At 35.0% G+C, this 15314-nt stretch overlaps 1 long non-coding RNA gene across 5 annotated transcripts; it reads right to left on the bottom strand.

Moving 5' to 3' along the window:
- Window positions 1-11482: 11482 nt before the first annotated feature.
- Window positions 11483-14969, bottom strand: LOC113330793. Of its 5 annotated transcripts, none has more exons than XR_003350513.1 (10): window positions 14829-14969; window positions 14639-14718; window positions 13905-14144; window positions 13608-13709; window positions 13413-13466; window positions 13119-13302; window positions 12798-13019; window positions 12137-12327; window positions 11833-11909; window positions 11483-11720 (listed from the first exon to the last, which is right to left on the bottom strand). It is a non-coding gene; the product is annotated as an uncharacterized LOC113330793 (long non-coding RNA). The 5 variants fall into 5 exon arrangements; XR_003350509.1 differs by having other exon boundaries at window positions 13608-13705; XR_003350508.1 differs by having other exon boundaries at window positions 13608-14144.
- Between the last annotated feature and the right edge of the window lie 345 nt (window positions 14970-15314).

Below are 15314 nucleotides of genomic sequence, written 5' to 3'. Positions count from 1 at the left end.
AGGAATCAAGACTTATAGTTTGATCACTAACATTGACAAACATGCTTGAGATAGCAACGCATGCGAGTTTGACCGAGCAGTGCTCTAACAATCTCCCCCCTTGTCAATTTTCGTGACAAAACTATCAATACATATGGAATACAAAAAAGATAATGAAACTTTAGTAGCTCCTATTCCACATGTCTAATCTTCAACATTCCTCGAAATCTTCGTCATTTCCAAGTACTCCAATGATCCCAAAGGTTGTAAGTTTAGCATCACCGTTGTTGAAAATCCGTAGCTATAACAATGAGAAAGCATCGGTCTCGATCATTGTTATACAATGTCATAGTATTATTACATAGTGTGAAAGTCCAATTGTATCACAACTTCAACAATAATACTATGGTGATATGTATCACTCCCCCTTAGTCAATACTCCATCTCACATGAAAACCACTCCCTCTTACACAATGATCCGAAAACCATATGTATTTGTAGTGTGAACTACATATTAATTCTCCCACTTTTTGTCAATAAAATTGGCAAAGGTACAAGAACGGGATCATAATGAAATTTCCGTAAGAGACATTTCATGACCGAGAGAAAGAAACACACATCATCTTATTTAGATGCAATCATATAGTCGAAGCTAACAACATTCATCAAGGAGTTTAAAGATACAAGATAACCCCTCTAAAATTCCACAGTCGCACACCCCTCAAGATATGACCATTAAGCACAAGTTCAAAAGAACTCTCCCCCATTTGATGTCATTCCCAAGGGAACAACAACGAGCGACCTTAATTTCAAGAGAAACGAAGGATTTTATTGGACACCAAAACCATGAGAATGATTTTTATATCTAACACTCAATCAAATTATTCATAAGTAAACCCATGAATAATCTAATCGGAATACATAATAAAATTAACCACAAAAGTGATCAATTTAATTCATTGTGCTCCACATAAGTAAACTTACAGAGCAACGACTAAGTTAATCATACAAGAGAGTGATTGGCTTAATCGTTCATGTACTCAACACAAGAGAAGTTTTGGAGTAATAACTAAATAACCAACAAGATAATTAATTTAGTTCTACAATGCTCAACATAACGTACCTTACGGAACAACCAACAAAGCTAATAAAGAATAATCAACTTAGTTGTATCTTGCTCAATATAAGACACATCACGGAGCCTTACGGTAATACAAAAACATGGATCAATGAAGATCTATACTGTGGAATACACAAGGATTATTTTTGCACAAGCATATACAATAGCAATAATCCTTGGATACAAAAGATTTTAACCTATCTTCCGTCAAGGGTTGACAATATAGGCTTAACTTTTGTATATGTCAAAAGTCTATTCATTCTTAAACCAATAAACGAATACCGATCGTGAACGACTTTACTTTTGACAAAAATATGGGACAACAAAGTTCACGGATGTAAACACATATATCCCATAACAAGTTGCAATATAACAAAATCAAAAATATTGCATAACATCATCCTCCAAATAATAGTTTTAGAATTTTAAACCAAAAAACCTAAAAACAAAAAATGAAAATAATAGCTATGTGTAGTCACAATCATCGCTATTCAAAGCACTAGTAATTCTTCAACTAAGCTAAAAAGAAGACATACTAGGCAACAATGTCTTTGAGAAATTCTTTATCATTCCCGAACTCCTTGTCGTCAACAGCCATTGGTACATAAGGTTCGTGAAGATAGGAGTTAATATCAACAAACCGTCTTGGTTGATGATGTCGAACCAGGGATTTCGGAATTCCCAAAGATCTTAAAACGCAAGCTTTTATATCACGAATCTCCTTTCTTACCTCCTTCAACTCATCAAGAACATCGGAAAATTTCTGAGAGTTAGAAGGGACAGCCCTTGGCTTTCTTGTATTCCTCCTTTTTCTTTTCAAGGACGGAATTACTGGAGATTTTTCTCTTTCCTTGATTGATGACTTAACAATCATGTTGACATCCTTTCCATCCAAAGACATGATGCGAACAACTATAACCAACTGATTTTTGTGATTGGAATTCACAATCTCAACAAGCAGTCTTGGAATATAAAGAATATCAAAGAGGAAAAAGGAATGTAGGGTTCGAAACCTTTAAACAGGTTCGTGGACGTCCAACTCTAAACCCTATAAAGAGTAGAATTGTAGAAAGTAACCCTTCCTTTTATTTGATAGACAAAAAAGAATAAACCTAAGAAAACTTTTCCTAAAGCATGTGCGTTCACAACCTTGTCTCTTTTGAACAGGCACATGAGACAAGATTTACCAAACAACACAATTAATTTGTGCTGCGGTGAACAATGATTTGTCCACCATTTTTCTCATGAGAGGAATCCTCTGACTTCTGTCTATCAAAGCGATTTGACCATACTTTCTTCTCAAATGGTTTTGTTTTGTCTTTGGAAACTAACTTCTTAGACGAAGATAAAATCCTACATACCTCAGCGGTCTTCTGAGAAAGTTTAAGCTTCCTTGCTAACTGATTTGCTATTCGTTGAAGTTTGTTGGAGTGCCTCAATTGATGTTTGTACTTGTAACATCTTGATAGTTTATGACCCTTCTGAGAACAAAATGAGCACGTCAATCTTGGATAATAATCAGGCATCTGTGGTGCAACATCAGCTAAACACACGGTAGATTCTGAAACATTACAGACATGGTTTCCATAGGTTTGGGTCAATTGATTCTTCCAGCATGATTAGCTTCTTATCTTCACCGAAACCATCAAGATTGATATATGTTACTACAGTTATCAAAATCAATGTTTTCACATAGAAGACCGACACTTTATTTCCTATCTTCCCCACCTGGTACCATTTATCCTTACAACACATTCTTTTGTGAAAGTAGTAATTTTCTGCTTGAATTTGTTGAGATTTGGCTTATCTCCTTCATAGATTACTCAGTTTCTTGCATGCCAAAGTTCCACCATCACATTAAATGCACAGTTATACCATACTTCCTTTATTGCTTCACTATTTCCATTGGCAAAGCTTAGAATTTCTTCAAATTTTGTGGGAATTACAGAGTGAAATATCCCTCCTAGCCAATGCCAAATCCTATTACTGAAATCACATTTCCATAGAACATGCTCCATCATGTCTTATTCATTGCCACATAGATAACATTTGGAGACAGTTATAAAACCTTTTTTCCTGACTGCTTCTTCAGTTGCACAAGCTCCCCTCATTATTTTCCACAATTTGCTGAGGTGTAAGGGTGTACACTAGGACTCCAGATTTTGTTTGCCCAAGAGATTTCTGGATATTTTTTTCTTATCAACTGAGCTTCATTGGAAACAGTGAAAGTACCTTTTCAATTTGCTGCCCAGATCAACTTGTCATGTTCTTCACTCAGAGCAGGTAACTCATTCTTCTCAAAGAATCTATACATCACTTCTGGGATTTTCCATTCTCCATTAACAATCAAGTGTTCCACTTTTAAATCAGGATTCTGTAACACAATTCATCTTCACATATCTTTTAATCAAATCATATTCCTTTATCCATTTGTCATGCCATACTGAGATGTTTTTTCCATTCCCCACTAACCATCTTTTACCTTCATTGATTGCAGGAATTACCCATTTAAGTCCATGCCATATGGATGACTGTTTATGATAATGTAATCCATTCACCCTTTTATTTTTATATTTGGCCCTCATGAACTGAGTCCTTCTGTTTCAATCTTCCATACCAGTTCATTAGCAAGGTTTTGTTCATAACTTCCAATCTTCTCAATCCCAGTCCTCCTTCTGAAGTTGGAGCATTAACTTTATCCCATTTTACAGTAACTAACTTCTTAATAGCAGGGTCTCCACATCATAAAAATTTCTTATAATTTTTTCACATTCTTGAATGACTGCTCTTGGCCACTTGTATACTGACATATTGTAAATAGGGATAATGCAGAGAAACTGTTTTACTAGTGTAATCTGGTAGAGAAGGCCAATAGTTACCCATCCAACCAGCTAGCATTTCTGTATCATTTCTACCATTCCCAAACTTGATAAGATTTTACTCTTCCAGGATTAAGTATTACTCCTAGATATTATCTGGAAGCTCTGACAAACTCATTTGTAGGTATTCAGCTATCCCATCCTCCTTGTATCTGACACACCATCCACAAAGCATTTTCTTTTGCTTTTATTGATTATTTGACCAGCTGAAGTTTGATATTTTCCTAGCATACTCATTAAATTGTCCAATGATTTCTTTTTCCCATTGCAAAAGACAAAAATTTCATCAGCAAACATTAAATGAGAAGGTTGGCAGCCACCCCTATTAACCGTAGCTTGAATCTTTCCTTCATGCACCATTTTTGTAAGATTTCTACTCAGAACTTCCTCAACAAGAATGAAAAGAATGGGAGATAATGGGTCACCTTGTCTAAGGCCCCTTCCAACACCAAAAAAACCACATGGTTCTCCATTGAATAGCACTGATATCATGGCAGATTCAAAGATTTTCTTTAGCCAGCTAATTCCAATTTCAGAAAACCCAAATCTTCTAAGTACTTCAAATAAGAAATCCCAACTGAGAGTGTCAAAAGCCCGAGAAATATCTAGTTTGAGACCCACATTTCCACCTCTTCTTTTTATGTTTAGTTCATTTATCATTTCAAAAGCTAATACTATTTTATCATGTATGTTCATGCCTTTAGTAAATGCTCCTTGCTGAATGGAAATTAATTTCTCAATTCTTGTACTTAATCTAGTGGTGATAATTCTAGTGATGATCTTGAAATTGAAATTAGCGAATCCTATGGGTCTAAATTTATCAGATTTATTGGCACCTTGCACCTTAGGTAATAGAAATAAGAAGTTTGAGTTCAAACCTTTAGGCATGAATCTGTGACTCCAACAGAATTGAATGGCTTCCACCAGCTCCAAGCCAATAATCTCCCATGCATATTTTTAGAAGCTGCCAGGGAATCCATCAGGGCATGGTGCACTGTTTGCATCCATTCCATAAACTGCTTCTTTTATTTCCATTGCAGAAGGAGTGGCATCTAAAAACAGATTATCTTCCTCAGTTAAAATTTTAGGAATCACATCCAAAATCTCTTCAGAAATAAGTAGTTCTTGGGCTTGAAAATTTTTCTTGTAGTGCTCCACCAAAACATCACCAATTTGAACCTGGTCAGTCACCATGTTATCATCATCACACTCCAATTCATTTGTGACTGTCTAATCTTCAAACTAGTGTGGGAAAAAGTTGTATTTGCACCTCCCTCTTTTACCCACTTCACTCTAGATTTATCTCTCAATAATTCATTGTATTGTTGAGAAGCAACTTCATGTTTTCCTCTAGCTGTGACCAGATTATTTAACAATTCAATATTTTCAGGGTCATTATCAGACAGAAGCTGCTAAAACCCCATCCTCTATTTTCTTGACTGTTATTCTCAGATCACCAAAGACCTCCCAGATCCATTTCTTGAGTATTTGTTTAAGCCTTTTTAATTTTGCTAAAAATGAAAAAGTTGGGTTTCCTGCTATTTCTTCATTCCATGAATCATTGATAGATTTCAAAAAACTGGATGAGAAGACCAAACAGATTGATATCTGAAGTTCCTCTTACTCCTACCTTGTAGCACCATCCTTCAAATTTGTCAAACCATTTTGTGTAAAAAGCTTTATCTAAATCACATAGAATCCTTTTCTTTCCATCTCTATTATTGCACCAGGAAAACTTGATCCCTGTTCTTGTAGCTTGTATAAATTGCAAGACTCCAGGAAATCTCTAAATTCTTGTATTGATATTGAGAGGTCTTCTGCCACCTGCTTTTTCATCACAACTTAACACCACATTGAAATCACCAATTATCATCCAGGGTAAGTTCATTTCACTAATGTCTTGCAGTTTTTCCCACAATTGTCTTCTATCAACAGTAAGGAAAACTGCATGCATGAATACCAGTCACCATTACATCCCCCACTTTAACTGTGATGGCTTGATTTGAAGATGAAATAAAAACTGGTTTTGTTAAAGAGGAATGCCTGAACAACCATATATTGCGTTTTGCAGTATCAGTAGAATTATGAATAACCATTTGACACATTCCAGGTAAATGTAAACCTTTTATTCCCCTGCTAGTAACTCTAACTTTAGGTTCTGCTACCCATAATAAATAAGGACTAAATTTTTTTTACTAAATTTCTTAGTTTGGATTGAATTCTCTTCAAGCCTCTGATATTCCAGAATATTTTCTCATTGAGATATGTTTGAATGAGAAGTATTGGAACTCCCCCTGAATTAGTAGCTTGCTTCCTTGTGGTTACATTAGGCACACCCTTAGTAATTTTCCTTTAGTAGATTTACTTACCACCTTTGAAAAAGCTTGATCCTGTTTCTCAGCAACATCAACTAAAGCTTGAAATTTATTACCAGAATTATTCACCATGGAGGAATTATTATCTTTCTTTGGTGTTGTGTTTTTTCTTGCAATTACCTTCCATCCATACATATTTGAAGTAGAAATGTTGGATACAACTTGAGATGTGAAAATATCATTTGTTGTAGTTGATAAAATTGGAGATCCTAAAGAAGAATCATTATGTGATGTAGATGAACTAACACATGTGGGAGGTGGAATGCTTGTTCCAACTTCAATAAGTTTTCCTACAGATAGTGCAGGGAAGTCTGAAGTAGATTCTAAAGTACCGTTGTAAACACTTTTAAGTTGCATAACAAAAGAATTATTGATAGGAGTAATAACTGCATCCACTTCTTCACCTTCACTAAGTAATTCTTCATGAATTTGTGATTTTGCTGAATCTTTGTTATTAATATCGGGAAAGCATATATCAAAACCACCTGCAGTTTGAACTTGAGGCTCTTTTGGAGTGTATCTCCATTTTTGTTTATGTATGACTTGAGGTCTCTCACCTTGAATTTGTTCCTTTCTTTTCACTCTACATTCTGTCACCCAATGGCCTACAATCTTGCAATGACTACAAAATTTAGGCAACTTAGATACTTTGATATCCTGTTCAAACTTACTAGTCGCTACTGAACCTTAGTAGGAATAGCCAGAGCTAAATCTATTTCCACTAAAATGCTAGCATAGTAACCAATTTATTTGTTTAGTCTAGTTCGATCCACTCTAATGGTCTACCAATTGCTTTACCCATAGACATGAGTATGTATTCTTTCCATATTCAATACTTAAACCAGGAAAAAATCCGTACAAAAGCACTTGAAGTTTTTGTGTTCTGGTTTGAAATCTCGCTCCCAGTATCTAAGTTTCAGGTATTGAGATTCAACTTCCCAAAATCCTTCGTATATATTATCATATCCATCTGATTTTCTAGTTTAATAATGAAAAAACCTTTGCCAATTGGAATGAATTGGCAAGTACCTGAAAGAGACATTTGCTTACGCAAACACGATTCAACAGTGACCATCTTGTTTTAACCAAATAATCTACCAATCAAGATAATCCTCATTCATTTAAACTCTCATCAATAATCTCATCCGGGATGAACCACAGATGGCTAGAATTATGTGAAACAAAAGAAGATTCAGATCTAGGTTTGATGGAACCTCAGAATCTGATCGAAACCAGAATTTTATACCATGTAGATTAGATTTTAGACATATTGATTTGATTGTAAGAACTGCAATTGAAATCAATGTAGAAAATCACCTGAATTAAAGAATGATGCACATGAAATGAAAATTGATGAGAAAAATTGACGAGAAAAAATTCGTCGATTTGGTCGCCGAGTTGTAGAGCTCAACTCAGTTTGAATTGACTTTACTTGATGCATTTTGTGGATTTGTTCTACTTATGGTTACTAAACTTGAGGAGAGATTTTGACTTCAGGCGACCAAGCTCTACTATTTTTTCCATAAAGTTCCTGAACATGGGAAGTGCATTTGTTTTACCACTATATTGATTTAGTATTATTAGTTGATACTTGGATCGCAAATGCACTACACCTAACTTTCTTATTCACAATATAATACTGTAGCCACCATTCAATATCTATGCGATTAAAGAGTTAGATGAACTAAAATCCTCAACAAAAGAAAAATTCTGGCAGAAATTTTAGATTTTTTTATGCCGTTTTATGTTGGTGGTCCTGTCTGTAACTTCTATCTGCTTCCCAGACACTTCGTTTTTCCAAGGGAAATCGAGTTGTTATAGGATCGTAGATGATAAATTAATTTCACTGACGGGCATGCCTTCATACTCAATTCATCCTAATATAAGTGATTAAGTGAATGTGTTTTAATTTTACTCTTTATTTGTAGATGAGTGTGTATCATCTCATTGAAATGCGTTGTTTCCAAAATATCTTAATCCTGAACGCGTTGTATTTGCTCAAAGATGAAGGTCACATTGTGATATATCAATCAAGTTCCGCCGTTTCCCCCCTTAGTGTGCTTGTTAGTCAAACATTTGTATTTGTTTTTGTACACAATCTTAATTTTGCATGTTTTTATTCAAAAGTTTGAATATTGTTTCCCTTTCACATTTGGTAGCGAAAGAACAACGGTAAGTCCAGTTAAAGCCACTAAATTCTTGCTCTTTAACTGGCACACGATGTGAGTTTCTCATCAAATACGGAACGAGCAACTTAATTACAGTCCTAAAAGCATAAGAAAATTTAAAGTATCAATTTTGGTATGTTTGTAACTTATACTATAGATTTATATTGCACTGTGCAAAATTTTCTCGGTTATGTAACAACTTAATTCAACTTATCAAAGATAGGTGATGTTTATTATATGATCAAAAGTATTTAGGATCAATGTTAATGCGTGATAAATTTAGAACAACGGTTAATAATATGAGTTTTGCTACACACGTGATAAAAATATATGGCCAGTATGTCCATATGAACTGAGTATAAGTATGTGGCATAAAGATGCCAGAACACAAAAGGTTGATGCATTCCCATGGATAAACATGACATACAACCCCTTCATGGATGTGAAATCAAGTATTAGAGCACTGCTCGGTCGAACTCACAAGTTTTGGTATCTCAAGCTTGCTGACAATGTTAGTTTCACAAAACTATATCTTGGTTTGTGGTCTACTAAATTCAAGTCTCGATCTAGGATTAGAGTATTGTAGTTGAGTATCAAACATCAGTGAATAACCCTCGAAGATTGAGGAACGGAGAAAAAAACGAAGACATTTGCGAGAACTTCATCAACAAAGAGGCAAGTGAAGACTGACCTATCTTATTTACTCATGGCATTTACTATTCTATCTTATGAGACTATGTAGTATGATTTTAAGAGATTTATTATTGCAAAGAAGAAATTTCGAGTCAAGCTTGTCTTAGGAAATCTCTCGAAATATGATTCAAACAATGAATTTTTTTAGATCCTTAACAATCTTGGTTAAATAAAATATATTTTTCATGAACTATTTTTGTTTTCAAGTTGATTATTTGGAAATTGGCCAAGCAATGACATTATTGTTTATGAGCATTGGGAATTATTTCAAATCCCTTAAAGAGAGTTTTCAGAAAAGTTTGAACTCCGTGAACAGGGAAGGTGTGCATACCCGGTACACGTACCAAGTACGTGTACCCCTGGGATTTAAGTTTGCAAATTGCCCATAAGTATACGCACCCAGTACGGTACCCTTGAAGCCTGATTTTGTGAACAATCCATAGTGCATATCCAGTACGCATGCGTACCCAATTCTGATTTCGAAAAAGCTCATGAACTATTTTACAATTAAAAAGACGGGGGTACCAAAATACACCTCAACCTTTTTTAGGCAACCTGTATGAAGTAAACTAAAATACAATTCTGAGAGTTACAACTTAACGAATCTCAATCAGGAATTATATGAAGAGTTTTGTATCTTTTTCTCTCACAATCAAAGTGTATGAGGAAACAAGTCCGTGAACCTGATTATACCATGAGAGTTCTTGGAAGATTTCAAAGGTCAATTTCCAAGATCAATCAAGTCGTATCCAACAATTAAAATGGACGTATCTACTTTAATTGATTTACGTACAACCTATGATATTTCAATTATAAAGATAAACAATATAATGCGAAAAAAGAAATAACACAGACACCAGAAATTTTGTTAACGAGGAAACCGCAAATGCAGAAAACCCCCGTGACCTAGTCCAAATTTGAACACCATATTGTATTAAGCCGCTACAGACTCTAGCCTACTATCAGAACTTCAGACTGGAATGTAGTTGAGGCCGAATATAGCATCATAGCGATTAAGTTACAGTCGCGCTCCTTACGCCTCTTGAATCTCGCAAGATTTCGTGCAATTGATTCCCTTAGATGACATCCTTCACAACCTAAGAGTTGCTTCAACTCAATTGAATACTTTAAACCAATATGCCTCACACAAATAATCCTATAAGTGATTTCCGTTCTGAGATAGGAAATCAATTGCAATAGATAAAGTCTAGTAAACCTCAATATCCGGTACTTACGACTCCTGAAGAGCATCCTAGATTATCATTCTCCTCAGAAGTAATTCCTACTCCGATTTCAACAAGGAATCGTTATCAAGGAATATACTTGTGGAATCACAAAATCTGAGACGAAAAAACTTTGCAATTTCTAGCTATCTCGCATGATCGGAGTGAGACTCAACAATAAGTACCAAGATCAGGATACACGAACTATCAAGATAAAGATAGTTGGACCCGGCTTCACGAATCCCTAGGTTAAGTCTTTTTAGTCGCTAAACCTAAAAAGTTTTAAAGGAAATGACGACTCTAGTTTACAACTAGGACACACAAGAATAGTGTCGGGGATTCAAAGATCCCAGTTGCTTGAGGTTCTCCTTATATATACTTTCAAGATCAAGGTTGCTTTAGATTTAAGCCAAGGTAGCTTTGGAATCAAGCAATCAATAATCACCGTCATATGAAAAACTTAACTTAAGATTAACATAATAGAATATGCACACTGGTTAGGATAAACTATAATCGAACCATCTACAGTGACCACTACAACAAATTTAACGTTTAGCAACAGCTCAGATATACCGGCCTTGCAACAGAATTTTGCCGTTGCTAAACACCCTGTCGCAGTCTAGCTCTGTTGCTAATTTCGGTCAGCAACGGCTGTAGCAACAGAAATCAGCTGTTGCGAAATTATAACATAGAAACAGAAATAAACTGTTGCTACTTAGTTGCTAATTTTAGAGTTATTCCGGGATATATTTTAGTAGGACGGGATATAGTTGTTCTGGTTCATATTTAGCAACACATTTTAGCCGTTGCTAATTTTTTCGCAACAACAAAAAAAAGGTCAAGTCTTCGTTGACCCAGTCAAAATTGATTTCCCCCAATATTTCCCTGCAATTACCCAGCTCCCCTTCAACTACTCTGGTTCACCTAATTCTTGTGATTCAATCTAATAACTCTGATATCCAACATGCAATCAAGATAAAAATTGAACTAAATAATTCTCATGATTGACATACAAAAGTTTTATGTTGAGATTTGTCAATGAATTGAAAAAAAAAATGATTCATTAATGGATGGTTGACTTAAAAGTATCACAGTAGAAGATAGAAATGTTTACAAGTTTCACAACTTACTTACTGAGATGATAAAGACGACAAAATTAGACATACAATGTTCTACGTGGCAGCAGTAAATTGATACAATGTTAACATAATCTGTAACTAGGAAATTGTATACCTAATTGCATCTACAATTCTGAGCCGAAGCACTTTAACACCGGCTATTTCCTGCAAACACCAACAACTCATCAGCAACTCTTCAAAGATCTCAAAAATATGACCAGAACAAAAGAGAAGCAGCTTCATAGTATATGCAGAAAAACACCAACTAGGTACAGACCTTGTATCTCCAGCTGCGGATCCATCTTAACTGTACATATTCGATGTGGGCTGCTGAATGACCCCTCTTTGTACTATCTACAGAAAAAAAATAAAAAGATCAAAAACCCACTCAAAATCTTTCTCACTTACTTAAGCTACTAAGGCTTTAGGCAAAGGATGAGCAACAATAAATGATAAGCTTCATGGTAACATATAACACATGTGTTAAGTAAGACATAAGCTTTCACTATATCGCAAAACCCATAAACTGGCACAAGACATATATCAAAGACTATGTAAAAAGAAAAACAAATGAAAATTACCATTCGCTTTTTATTTGCCATCTCAACAAGTTTGTTCATTGCAATTTGCTCAGTCTCCGCGCAAAAAATCCCCCATTATGTTTACTTCAGCAACATAAAATAATCTAATATTAAGGTCATCCAAATGTTTATCCTACCTTCAAAAGGGCTTTATCTATCTTGCTTAACTTAACTTTCTTCCTCCTTGCCTGCTATATCAAAACAGAAAGCAAGTGATGTTCCACATCAGTTCCAAAAATAGATACACACAGATCAGATATCTCGCACATACAAGGCCTAGTCAATTGCTTAAAAAGAAATGCAGGGTAATTTGGCAAAGGTAAATGTTTAAATCCATTAGAATATTCTAAGAAAAGTTCAGTACAATAACAAAACAATCCAGTGTCAATCCTTTCGGTATAGCGCCTTCTTAAGTTCCTGAATTTCTATAATTATCTGTTCATCTTCTCTCTCTATCAGATCAGGATGGGATGAAACAAATATTAGAGACAACCAACGAACCATTACCAAGTAATAACTAAATGCGCCACCAATAGTTTAAAATTAACAAATATGCTGAATCTTAGAGTGAGATCGAATTTTACTTGAGGTTCTAACTCAAAAGGATGAACCTAATTAGCAAATGGGATCTTCAGAGAAGGAAGTGGAAAATAATATTTACCATTCTTTCCGGATGTAGGCCAATGCTCTGCAGTTCTAGCATGAGTTTTTCGTCCCGACACATGACTTGATGTTAGCAGTCAGAAGAAGAAATTGCTAAGCAAAACTATTTGAGAAGTACGGTGACCCACCCAAATGATTCTCGCCAAAGCCAGATGCAATCCAAGTATCTGAATTCATCAGTTCACAGCTGGAATCAAGATCAGACTCCAACGTATCCCATCTTTACATTCACAAAAAGAACAAAAAACCAATCAAATCTCACAGATCAAATCAACTTCAAATAAAACCAAAATCAATTCAGAAATAAAAAACAACAAACCTTGATGATTACCAAAGATCTTGAATGGCTTATATAGTCTCATAACCAAATCCTTTTTCAGTCTGTTTATTTTTAAGAAGCTTCAAAGTTTGCAGGCTTTTTCAAACTGTCCAAGTTTGTAGTGACAGAGACCTATTCCAAGCCTTACAACTGCAGGACCATTAGGAAACACTTGCAAAGCCCTCTTAAACAAGTAGAAAATAGGACGAAGTTCAGTTTCTCATTATGATAAAATAAAAAAAGGGTAAATACATGTTGATGGCAACATCCACACAATGCGTAGAACAAACATACCTTATATAAGTCCAAAGACTCTGTGTAACGGTTAAGGCTGAACTGAACACATGCCTGCACACATAAAATTTTATCAAACAAATAAGTTTGAAGAAAAAATACAGGCAAATTTTATGCTGGATATTGAATATTAAAAGGTTGTAAGCTCCAGCTTAAGATGCATAGGAAGAGCAATAGGTTGTCAATTCGACATACCTGACCAAGAAGCGCATAGGCACATTCTTAGGATTTCCTTCCAGCACAATCTTAAACGTTGAAGATGCTTGTTCTGTTTCACCCTTGACCAGTAAAAGCTGGCTTGTACACAAGAAGTTAGGATATAGCTTTTAACTTCCCAATCATGTCAGTAACAACATACTTATGAAACTGTCGAAAACATAACCACTTGGTTTCAATTCTTACCTCTCTACTCTAAACATCTAATACTCAAACACAATGCTTCATTCATCAAAACAAGGTAACTTACACGTGTTCAGCGTTAAATTTACTAACCTTTACCAACCCAAGTTGAAGGCTCATGTATGTCAATTCTCGAAGCTCTGTTATAATATTGTGTTTCCAAAACAAAATACTCATCTTTTTCTCTTTGCTTAGTCTCAATTATTCCTTGATAACTAAAATATTCTCTAGCAAGCTCTGTCATCAATCTCTGGCAAAGACCCTTCCTCCAATATATCCTTCAATTGTTCGGTTTTTCCTTGTTTGAAGTATTCCCTCTGAATAATTAAAAAGCTAATGTAACGCCATCGTTAGTAGAACTATACCAAACACTTAAATACAACAATTCACTCAAAACGAGCACGTTTTGGAGATCGTTTAAATCCACATTAAGCTACTATCATTACACTAACAACTATCCATAATTTCTAACCTGGTTTCTGACAACCCATCAACACATAAAATCCATTCATGTTAAGTTAAACTACATTATATCAATGACCAATGTACTTGTGGTCATTCATATAAACAAAAATCCGATTTTTTTCTCCACTGAGATTGCTTTAATCACAGTATGTTCACTAAATTTCGAAGTTTCACAACATGGGCATCACAAAATTCATCTAGACATAAATCCCAGAACCAAATTATCATCAATCTATTAAAAAAAAAAACCTAAATTTCACAAATTTAACCCAAAAATAAGCTAAAAGTTTAAATTTTTTCTAGGGATTTCAACAGTAAGGATAAAAATTGAATCTTTAGATGATTAAAGAGAGGTATAATACCAAGATAACGAGCCTTGTTCAGCTTTAAGTATCTCTTTTTTTCTATTGAATTCCATCTTTATCAAATCGGTACAGTTTCTCTTTTCCACACAAAATCAACAAAAAAAAAATCAAACCAATAAGCAACAAAACCGATTTAAATTCGAATTAGAAAACTAAATCACTGAGATTTAGATAAGAGATTCTTCACCAGTCACATCATAAACTTCTTCAAGTTTAATGATCAGTGCGTCTGTGCACCTGTATATTTTTTTTTACCACCGTCTGCGGCTCCTATCTCTTCTTGTTCTTCTTCTTCTTTTTTGCGGCTGGATAGAGAGAAGGGTTAGAGAAGGGAGTGGATAAGATTTCTGAAGTCTAGGGTTAGAGATATATGGCAGTCGGGGTGGATTCATCTATCTGATTCAAAATGGGTTGAGTTGACTTGGGCAGACAAATAACAATGAGTGTTACTTGGCACGCAGACGAGTGGCATGCATGATCTTTCTGCAGTTGCTAATAGCAACTGAAGATCAGTAGTCGCGAATGTCGCGACAGAAAATAGTTGTTGCTAAATCTTAGAAACATCTTTTTTTAGTTGCTAATTAGCAACAGCTTTAATTCTGTTGCTAATCTGGTTTGCTAAATCCAGAATTTGGTGTAGTGGACTTGTTCATGAAAGGTTAGCCGAAACTAG

This window comes from Papaver somniferum, chromosome 1 (genome assembly GCF_003573695.1).
Source record: "Papaver somniferum cultivar HN1 chromosome 1, ASM357369v1, whole genome shotgun sequence".
Classification (NCBI taxonomy): Eukaryota; Viridiplantae; Streptophyta; class Magnoliopsida; order Ranunculales; family Papaveraceae; genus Papaver; species Papaver somniferum.
This window is presented reverse-complemented; position numbering and strand designations above follow the sequence as displayed.